We start from the raw sequence: 10,910 nt of genomic DNA on the forward strand, positions 1-10,910 counted from the left end.
TAAACAAGTATGTATTTATAACATTGTATAAATAATTTGTAAAAAATAAACTATGATTTTACTTCTGAGTATAACAAATTTCAAATAATATTGATACATTAATAAGTAAATCATATGTTATGCAGTTCTAAAATGTCTTTACAATCAGCCAATTTAATCCTAGCACCTAAAAAGAAGAAAAAAAAATAAAACAAACTCCTACCTACCCATATATTCTAACAGAGTGTTAATGAGCAACTTACACATTCCTTCCTGATCACGACATATTTCTTCTCCCACCTGGGTAAACAATATTGAATGTTTTGGGTTGGGTGGGGGAGTGGGGGTGCAAGAATTGACCCAGCATTTTTCACATACCAGGCAAGCATTCTACCACTGAGCTACAAGCTTAGCACTTTTTCTATTGGATGCTGAGGCAGGTTCCAAGTTTCTCAAACTGGCCTGGATGTTGAGATCCTTCTCAGCTCAGCTGAGATCAGCCTCAGCAACCCAAGTAGGTGGAACTACAGGTGTGTACCAAATCACCCTGACATTATCTTGAGTATTATTTTTTTTTGTTTCAATTTGTCATCAACATTTTAGTATTCAATTTTGCCTGTTTTATTGACCTTTTTACATGTGGAATCACTGAACCTTTTGTTACTTTGTACAAGGTTGGAAAAAGAAACTTGAAACTCTCAATGTAAAAGCTTACCCAACTACAATAACACCTGATAAAACAGATTTTAAGTGAAGAAGCAGTACCAAAGAGAAAGAGGACTATTTAACAATGATAAAGAAGCCCATTCTCTAGGAAGAATTTCACAATTCTAAACACTGTTTTAAAATATGTAAGAAAAGAAGAGACAATTAAAATATGGACAAATCCACAGTATTGGGGTTGCTGAGAATATTTTTAAACAAAAAGTTTGTGAAAACAGTATGAAGAGTACAGTTAAGAAACTTGTTCTATTTGAGATACAGAGAACACTTTAAGCAGGGACATAATTTCTATTTCACTTAAACCCATAAGGAAAATCTACCAAAATTGACAGTAAATAGGCCAAAAAGAGCCTCAAAATATTCCAGAGAATTTAAATATCTCAAAATACACTCTATAACCTCAGGAGAAATATGCCAGAAGTTAATAACAGAAGATAACTGGAAGCTCCTCAAATTTTTCTCAATGCCTAGAAATTAAACAGAACATAATTCTAAATAACCAAAGGATCAAAGAAGAAATAAACATTAGAAAATATTTTAATCTGATAATGAAGAGATGCCAAATAAAAAAGTATGGGCTGCAGTTTAACCAACATTTAGAGAAAAAATTTAGAGCTTTACCTACAACTCCTGGAAAAATCATAAATTGGGGCTAGGGCTGGGGCTAAGTGATAGTACACTTGTCTAGCATGTGTGAGTCACTGGGTTCAATTCTCAGAACCACAGAAAAATAAATACAGTTATTGTGTCCATACACAACTAAAAAAATTCAAGAAGAAAATGAAGATGGACAAGTAAAAGCAGCAATCACTGTGGTATTGAGGGTTGAAATCAGGGGCTTACACGTGACAACTTAAGTCAAATAGTTATTTAAAAGGTTTTCATTAAGAAAATGTTCACTTATCATGATATCCTTTCAAACATTTAAGAAAGACATTACCCCATTATACAAGTTTTCTCAAAACAATGTAGTAAAACGCTTCTCAACTCTAAGTCTGTTATTACCTTGATAAAAAAAATGACAAAAATATCAAATATGTAGAAAATAAACTGGCAATATATAACAGTGAGAAGAAATCTCTGTGGTGTACAAAATTTTCTTAACATTTGGAATACCAATGGTATTTGTCAAAATTTTTAAAGAATAAAATTCAACAAAAGATCCAAATTTTCTAAAAAATGGAGTAAAATTCAACAGATAACCCCCTTCCGGGAACACCCCCCCCCCAAACAAAAAAAGAAAGAAAAAAATGACTTTCCTAATAGGGATACAGTCTAGCTTTCAGCAGGCTGCTTTGTAGTAAAATATTGAGTTTGGCCCCTGAGATCTTTATGAAAAACCCAAAAGATTTTGTAAACTATTAGAATTAGTAAATAATTTTGCAAAAAAATTGCTTAAAATTCAGCATTCAAAGTATCTAATATTGATATTTTAGTACCAAAAATAAAATTAAATTAATGATCTGATAATATTTAAAATAACATCAAAACATCAAATAGCTGGGAAATCTAAGCATAGATGTTTAGAGAAGAGATTAAAAGATCCTACACTGAAATATGATTCTAGCATCTCCACACTTGGTAAATAGGCTATAGGATCTAACTCACCTAAAACACAAAGAACTAAGAAAGTGGAAGCATATACCATTTTGAGAATTAGAAGATTCAGTATTATGAAGATAGTATTTCTGTTCCAAAATTTTTATGCATTTAACCCAATCCTATATATTCTTGTTAATATTTTACAGATATGTTCTAAGATACTTTGATATAGACTGGTTCAGTATCCTAAGAAGGACTGATGTTTTGAACTCTCTCTTAGCACCTTAATTAACCTGCCACAGGTTGTACAGCTAGTGAGAGAAGATAACACCTGAAGCACCTCTGCATTATAAGTTATTTCTTAGTGTATTCTTTCTTCCCTCTTACACTAACCCTATTCTTGCTGAGTATATTTTTTCCTTCCAGCATCTCCACACTTGATAAATGTGCTATAGGATCTAACTCACCTGAAACCCAAATTCCATGTGCCATTTTTCTTTTTTTTAATATGCTGTATACTACAGAATTTGTATTCATCCAAATAAATCCATTGAATTTAAAGTAGAAAAAAAATTTTCCTTAAAAAACTGAAGTTTGTAGACTGATTATCATTAGCCACTTTGTCCCTGGTCTTCTTTGAAACTAGTGTTATTAGAGGTTCATTCTGTAAGTGTGACTTAAGTATTTCAGTGACTCTTAGTGGTTCCAGTTGATCCCAGGAATGACCCATCTGGAGAAAGCTCTAAATTTTGGGGGATCCTGTGAGATTTCATGTGACAAAGATAAACCTTTTCTTCCATTAAGGAGCTGGATGGTTTGTCTTAGCCACAAATCTTTTGGGTATATTTCGAATAGTTATTTTCCTTTCTCATCTCTCTTTTAAGTTAAGTTTAATGTTACAGGGGGAATTTTTATTTTATTATTATCATTATTATTATTACAGTGCTGAGAATTAAACTCAAGGCCAACAACATTCTAGGCAAGCACTGAGCTCTATCTCCAGTCCAAAGGCAGATTTTTTTTTAAACTCAACCGTATTTATGCTAAGCTATGATCTTATAAAATATGGTCAATGAAATGCAAGCTTTCCCCAATTTTACCAGTATGCCTTGGAACCACACCAAAGATAAAGATTTCAATTGAAATATAATGTATAATAATTACTGAACATGTAATTTGAGAAGAATGTTGTTACATAATTTGAGAAGAATGTAAAGATACCTATTCGCCATGATGGCAAAACACTAAGGTTCAAGAAATGTTGAAGAACTACAAGATTTTAGTGAAATATTGTGAATATGGAATTGAGGATGGAGAAGCTAGAAATGTTGAGGAACTACAAGATTTTAGTGAAATATTGTGAATATGGAATTGAGGATGGACAAGATTTTTTAAAAAAAGGGAGGGCCAATTTGGAAATTTGGAAACTAGGTCATGTGATAAAGAGTATGCCTCACCTAAGAGGAAATTCGAGGACATATAATATTCTCAAACATTGGAAGTGAAAAGGAATTAAACTGTTCTCACTTTGGAGACTTAAATTGAAAACATTTCTGAAGGCCTGGATGTGTTTCAGTGGTAGAGAACTTTCCTCGCATGCTGAGGTCCTGAGTTTGAGCTCCAGTGCTAGAGATGAAGAAAGGAAGGAAGGAAGGAAGGAAGAAAAGGAAGAAAAAGAAAAAGGGCAAAAAAAGAAAATTATAGTGAACACCAATTAAAGTTTCCTCTGCTAACCTACGTATGAAGTATCCAATACAAGAACCCTTATATGACTATTTAAATTAAATAAAATACTACAAAATTAAATTTCAGTTCCTAAGACATACTGCTTATTTTAAGAGCTCAGTAACCACATGAGCTGTGGCTATTATATCAGACAGTGCAGTGCAGATACCATACATTTCTGTCATGGCAGAAAAGTCTATTGAACAGTGCTGTTAAAGAGGAAGCATCATATCAAGTCACTCATACTGTGGATGTGTTAAAGAATATTCAATAAAATTCAACACTGTTCAGGTTTAAAAAAAAATGTGATCTACAAGAAGACATCCTGAAATCAAAAGAGGACCTTCTGATGTTGGCAAAATAGCATCATTTGGAAAATAGTCTTTTTGCTGTATATATTCATAAAAGCATCTTAATGACTTTAGAAATCCCAACTCTTGTTTACAAATCTGGATTGATTATCAACCAAATATTACAAATAGAAAACCATCCAGGAAAAATAGTACATCAAATGCATATTGGCACAGCACTAAAATAACAGACTGGAAATTCTCCCATGAAACAAAGCCAAGCTAAGGGTGTGCTACAACAGTGAAACTGCTTTGTTGACTCACTGCTCAACAGGGGTCAAACTAAACTTCTGAAATTCATGAGGACTTTTCTAAATTTTTTTTGACACTGGTCTGACTGTAGCTCATTATGCACATATGTGAATATGCTTTTTAAAATTTAACTGATTTTTGTTCACTTTTTTCTAATTTATTTTTGTTGAAAAAGTTCAAAACAGTGATTCAAAAAAATATTTGTTGATGGGCAGTTACACACGCAGTGCTTGCAGCTTCAGAGCACTCGGCTTGCTGAACCATGGGTATCACATGGGAAGAGGCACCTGGACTGACAGCAGTTTGTCATTGAAAAGAATGAGAGTGGTATAAAATCATGCAGATTTTAAAACATCTTGGTAAGAAGCAGGGGGGAGATTGGCATTCTGTCTTTCCAAGGAGGATGGTTAAGCCAAGAAAGAATGGTGGTCTGTTACCACCTCTGAGGAGCAGGGCTGGGTCCCTGCCACCTACCTAGTGGCACAGAATGGGACTCGGGATTACCAAGACTGATGAAGTATCCAAGAGATGCAAGGCCCATCTGTGCCTCCTGGATCATCAATGGACCCTGGGTGGAATGGTCAACAGGCAGCACAGCTGATAAGAGAAGAATGTCGCCATTCAATGCTATGTCAGCCAAAGCTAAAATGAGATTGGCTTTGAGAAGTGTGTCACAGTAGAGGTTATCCAAAAACAATTTGGAGGGCTAATGGTATATAGGATACCTGGGCAAAGAGGGCTGGGAACCAGTATCCTACCTAAAGAAGACCAAGAATGACTTGCCTACCTGGAAAAAGTATCTGGCAGGCTCATGGAGATCATTTGTGACATCATGGAAATCATCAACCTGTTTAAACAAGAACACCTCTAGATACAAGGAGACTCCACCAACCGAAGGCAAAGGCTCTGAGGCCCCTATTGCCAAAAAGGAGATTAGCATGCTCATCCTGTTCAATGCTTTCAATGGCAGTGCCCTCAGTGTCCCCTAGTGGATCATTTTCAAAACTGCCCAGGGATCTCCAGTTCTGGACAGGATTGCCCTGTAGAGGGCCCAGATCAGCCCACCAAACCTGAGGAAAAGTCCTCCATCCTTCCATCATGCCCAGAATTCAACTTGGGGTTCCAACTCCCAAAGCCACCAGAGACCCCTTCTCTCTAGGTGGAGTACGTCACCATTGCTGAGTTCCAATCTTGCATCTCTGACGCAGTCAGCTTCTGTGGTGGACAGAAGGCAGAGATCATTGACAAGAACTAAGGCAGCTGATGCTATGTGCAGATCCGTGAGAAGGAGGGCTGGGCCCCGTGTACTACATCGATAAGTGAAAGAAGCCCAACCTGAACTGCCACACAAGCACATTGACATGGCCCAAGGTCCTGCTGCCAGCATCCCCCAGCAAGCCCAAGGAGACCAAGGAGGATTCTGTGGGTGCCAAGAAGAGCCAGAATTCCCTGCTGAAGCTCAGTACAAGGAGCCTCAGTATGACATCCCTGCCTTTGGCTTTGACTATGTGCAAGAACTGAGTGAGGAGCTCACAGAGGACAGAGACTCAGGAGACCAGAAGAATGCCCACCCCTGTAGACCCTCATTTGCCTCCTCCCTGCACTGGGCTTGCTTCAAAGTAGGTGACTCTTCAGAAGATGTGGCCCTGGAATGGGAGGTCAGCTATGAAAATAAGGGCTTCCAGCCATATGCAGAAGACACCCTATGGACCAGAGGCTCCTCTGGGGACAGTGACTCTGCAGGGGCCTCTTCACCATTTCTTGCTAGGAAAAACTTCCTCAAGTCAGGCTCCCCCAAATCATCATTTCTCCTAAAGTTCAAAGCATAAAATAACACCCAGGCATAACTGGGGAAGAACCACTCCTCAGCCTCCTTTTCCTTATCCATCACAATCAACACCACCTGCTCTTCCTTCTCCTCCTCTTCCTCCTCACTGTCAAAGAACAGTGGTGACCTGAAGCAATGCTCTGTCTCGGATCCAGGCATCTTTGGCACTCCCAAGGTCAAGGCCAAGAAGGATACTAACATGAGGGCTGGGCTGGCCTCCTGTGCCCAGGCCAAGCCATTTGCCTTTGTAAGCCTTTCCTGAAATGGCAGAGTCACAGTCAAGAGACGATTGACATCAGCTCTTTATGAGGGCAACTGAGACCCACAGGCCATCTCGGGGGGGGGGCGGTGGCGCTCAATGGCCCTAGGAGTGAGGATTCAGTGCTGCCCCCATACACAGACTCTAAAGGGCCCAAGGGCCCAATGAGTGGGCCAGGAGAGGCTCAGCTTACATCATCACCCTCCCGGCCACTGCTCTCCCATGTACCCCCAGGAAAGAGTGGGAAGGGCCAGACACCTCCTATGTGGCACCTACCAGAAGATCCAGGACTCAGAGATCTGTTTCCTTGCCAGCGTGGAGGTTCATGTGCTGTAGAATCAGGAGAGTGGCTAGTGGTATCTGAGGATTGGGGAGCTGGAGGGCTGGGCCTCTTCCCACTCCTTGGTGCCCAATGAGAATGAGCTGCCCAACACCCCTGGAAAAGAGGTCTAAAGAATGTGCTAAAGAGCAGGCAGAATGAGGGCAAGTCAGACAGCCTGGAGAAAATCAAGAGGCCAGTGCAGGTGCTCAACACCAACAACCAGAGGGGAAGGAAATCGTTAAACCCTGCAGATTCAAGACTTGAAATATGGCCCACCTCCCAGGTATTGCCTGGAAGGAAGGATACATTGAATAGCAAAGGGAATGACCTGGAACCTAGACATGAAAAAGCTGGGACCTACGTGTGCAACTTGGTGACTCCATTGATGGACTACATGTCATTTGGAACAAGCCATGTGGTAAACCCTAATTGTGCCTTTGGTGAAAATCTGGAAAAGATGTGGTCATACGGGGACCTCTATCTTCCTGCCCATATGGCAGCTTTGGTGGCTACCATGTTGCCACCAGAGGTAGCCCTTGTATTGTTCTTCCTTGTTTGTGGATTTTGCTGTTTTTCAGGGATATCCACTATGCACAATGGCTGGGTGCATATGAAGACACCACAAGCCCTGGGACTTTGAGTTATTTCATGAGCCCACATCTCTCTCTGGGCCAGGCCACTGACAGTGTCTGGGAGTTAAAGAAAATGCAGCTCCCAGGTGCCAGCAAGAACTACCTTCTTTGCTGTCATTGCCCTGGCCTTAAGAAGAATGTCTGCTCTCCTTGGGGTACCCCATGGGAGATACAATGCTTGAGTTTAGAGGGTGGGGGAAGCCATCAGGCTCTTCATCATCAGCACAGACTACTTGGGATATTTCTGGGTAGGCAGATGCTTTGCATGTTTCTGGAGAGGTTTATTGATTTGGTGTTTATATGTCAGGCCTTTAGTTTGGGTCTTATTTTAAGAATGGTTTGTGCACCCTGTGGGGTCAGCCTCACTTGGGAACAAAAGGGGTGGTGATGTGACTTTCTGTTGTCCTCTGTGGAACGATGTTTTGTCTTGTATTTGGCTTCCCATTCTTGCCCTCCTTAAGCCATTTCATTTTGTTTGGTTTCCACTGTGTGGACTTTGCCTGTGCAGCACTTGCTGGAGGGATTTGGGATTGGGTAAGCCAAAGTCTTAGTCTTGGCAAAACACAGAAACTGTTCTTCTGGTTCCTGTCCAACCTTGTTAGGCCAAAAACCTTCCCAGGAAGAAGAAAGGTGTTGTTATGAGCCAGACATTTGAAAAGAAGGCAGTGCTCAAGCTGCTGGATGGCTGCCATTCTGTATATGTTCTCCCATTGGAGAAAGGCTGAAAGCCTTATAGAGAAATATGGAGAAAAAGCCGTGGTCCCCACCCTGGTTGGAGGGGACCCCAGCTGGGCCTCGTAGGTCAGACTGGAACAGATACCACCAGCCACTCCTTTGGCCAACTTGCAATGCCAAAGTTGCTCTCAAAAATGGAGGACCCCTGTGCCTGGAGCAAGTCTGGTCTTCCTGGGGACAGTGCCCCAGTGAAGAGAGAAGCAAGAGAGTGACATTTCTTGCATGTTTTCTGTCAATTTGGGGTTGTTTTTCTATTTTTGATCTCTCAGAGGGACTCTCCAGAAAGAAGCCCAGCAAGCTTCTCCAAGTACTCACCCTATGTTGGAAGTGGATTTCTGCATGTGCCATTGATTTCAGACACATCAGGCTTCACAGCCCCTGAATGAGCTGCCAGAATCACCAGACCAAGGGCTGTTGTTTCTTAAAGAGGAGGAAGGCTCTGCCCTCACCTGCTCCTCCCTAGAATGACTTCATCCTCTCACTCCACCCTCCAGGATCCAAGAGGCTTGCCTTCAAATCCCAAGACCTTATCCCTTGACACACACTGATCCTGGCAGATGTAAAAAACTGCTCACATTCTTTGTCAGAGGGCTGTGGTGAGATTGTTTTGTTGCCTTTTGTTTTGTTCATTAGTTTGTTTAAAATCAATATTAGATATCTTCTTCTGCTGGACAGTATTAAATAGAGCAGGATGTTGAGGTAATCTGCTAGATTTCAGTACTGTAGAGGATTAGTGTCCTCATATTAATATTATTTTACTTAGTTGAAAAATAATGATGAAGACATGGTTCATTATTTTATAATTAATTTTAAGGTGGAATGGAAAGAAACACAGACAGCAAAGTGCATTACTTAAAGATGCAGTATATATATTTTTCTCATTTTTAAACAGCACATAATTATTAAAAGAAAAAAAAGTAATATATTTTTTTTAAAAATCTATTCATTCATTCATAGTTCTAGATACTAGTAGAGCTAAATTATAATTGATATATGAAATTAGGGCCTTGTATGATAAATTTGATTTGAAATCTGGAATCAGTAATCATAAATTTTAAAACCACTGCACTGAAGTTTAGTAATTCCTATTTATTCCATGCTGGGCATAGTTGCAAAGTGCTGAATTCAACTTATCTTACTTCTGTAACAACTATGTTTCATGAAGTAGGTTGTATTAATCCCATAGCCTAACAGGCTAATGTAGTTAAATAACATGCTCCAAATTGTACTCCCAATGAGTTCTTCAGTCAGTATTTGAACACACTAGCTTCCACTTATTTTACTGTCACAAGATCTAGGGCTCCTAATGAGGAATATTAAAATAAGATAAGTTAAAATTTTAAACTTGGACTTCTTATTATATATCAGGTAATGTTAAGCCTGTTTCTTAGTAGATCATTAACCCCACATGACAATACAACTCCATATAGGAGTTGGTCTTGACAGATAAAGACAGGTAGGGCTAGTGCACTAAACTTGTGAAGGTCAGAACTGGAGTATGATTTGAGCAAGCACCCAGTCAGCTGGCTGCCGAATCTGCACTCTTCATGGTGCTAGAAGTTCTACAGGACTGTATAAATGCTCTGGTGGTTACCATCCAACCATAATGGATCTGCTACCTTCTATCAATGTGAAGAAGGGCCCAGGGCAGCAAATCACAGGAGCACTGCCTGGGAAACAGGGAAAAGAGATCAGCAGCCCCAGGTGAAGAAGGAGGTCAGATGAGATGATGAATCTGCAAGTGAGGCTGGTGTGCACTTGTCTGCAAATTACTGCCCAAAGATGTGGGTGAAGGATCAGGTGGCAGGGAAGAGGATTGTGGGTGTGAACATGGCCACTGGCAAAACTGTCAGATAAGTGTCAAGGCACACAGTTCCACTATCCCATGATATACATAACACAATAAGAAATGTTGATATTAACAAGGCAATGGTGAAATGCACTGAGAATTTATTAGATCAGGTACTATTCTAAGCACTTTTCATCTCACTCAACATATTCAAACTCCTTGTGGATCTACTAGGTTATAAATGCATGAAATCAAAATTGGCAATTTAATTAAATGCCATTCAAGTTTGATTTGTACAAAACATTGACACACACACACACACACACCAGGTACAGTGACATATATTTTTAATCCAAGTGAAGTAGGGGAATCTCAAGTTCGAGAAAAGCATGGGCAAATTAGGGAGAACTCAAAATAAAAAGGTCTGGGGATGTAACTCTGTGATAAAGCATCCTCAGTTCAGTTCCTAGTACAAAAAAAAAAAGAAAGAAAGAAAGAAAGAAAAAGAAAAAGATAAAAGGAAAAAAAGAAAGGCACTTGTACCTTTTGTCAGGAAATATTAAGTTCTTTCCTTTGAACCAAGGTCCTCTTGAAAAAAGGATTTAGTACATGTCTAGATCTTGCTCACATTCAAATTTTTGAACTAATGTCTGAGTGAAAAAACATTGCATCCCAAACAAGCCACTATGCTCTCTAAGGCTCCTGAGCTCATTATTCACATCAATACATTTTGTGTTTTGGAACTTATAAAGACAGTGTGATGATTTAAATTTC

General features: G+C 39.6%; 1 pseudogene; it reads left to right on the forward strand.

The window, feature by feature from the left end:
- Window positions 1-8,337, forward strand: part of LOC143639821 (SH3 and PX domain-containing protein 2A-like) — a 30,447-nt pseudogene extending 22,110 nt beyond the window's left edge.
- Window positions 8,338-10,910: the final 2,573 nt, after the last annotated feature.

Source organism: Callospermophilus lateralis, chromosome Y (assembly GCF_048772815.1).
Source record: "Callospermophilus lateralis isolate mCalLat2 chromosome Y, mCalLat2.hap1, whole genome shotgun sequence".
NCBI classification, from domain to species: Eukaryota; Metazoa; Chordata; class Mammalia; order Rodentia; family Sciuridae; genus Callospermophilus; species Callospermophilus lateralis.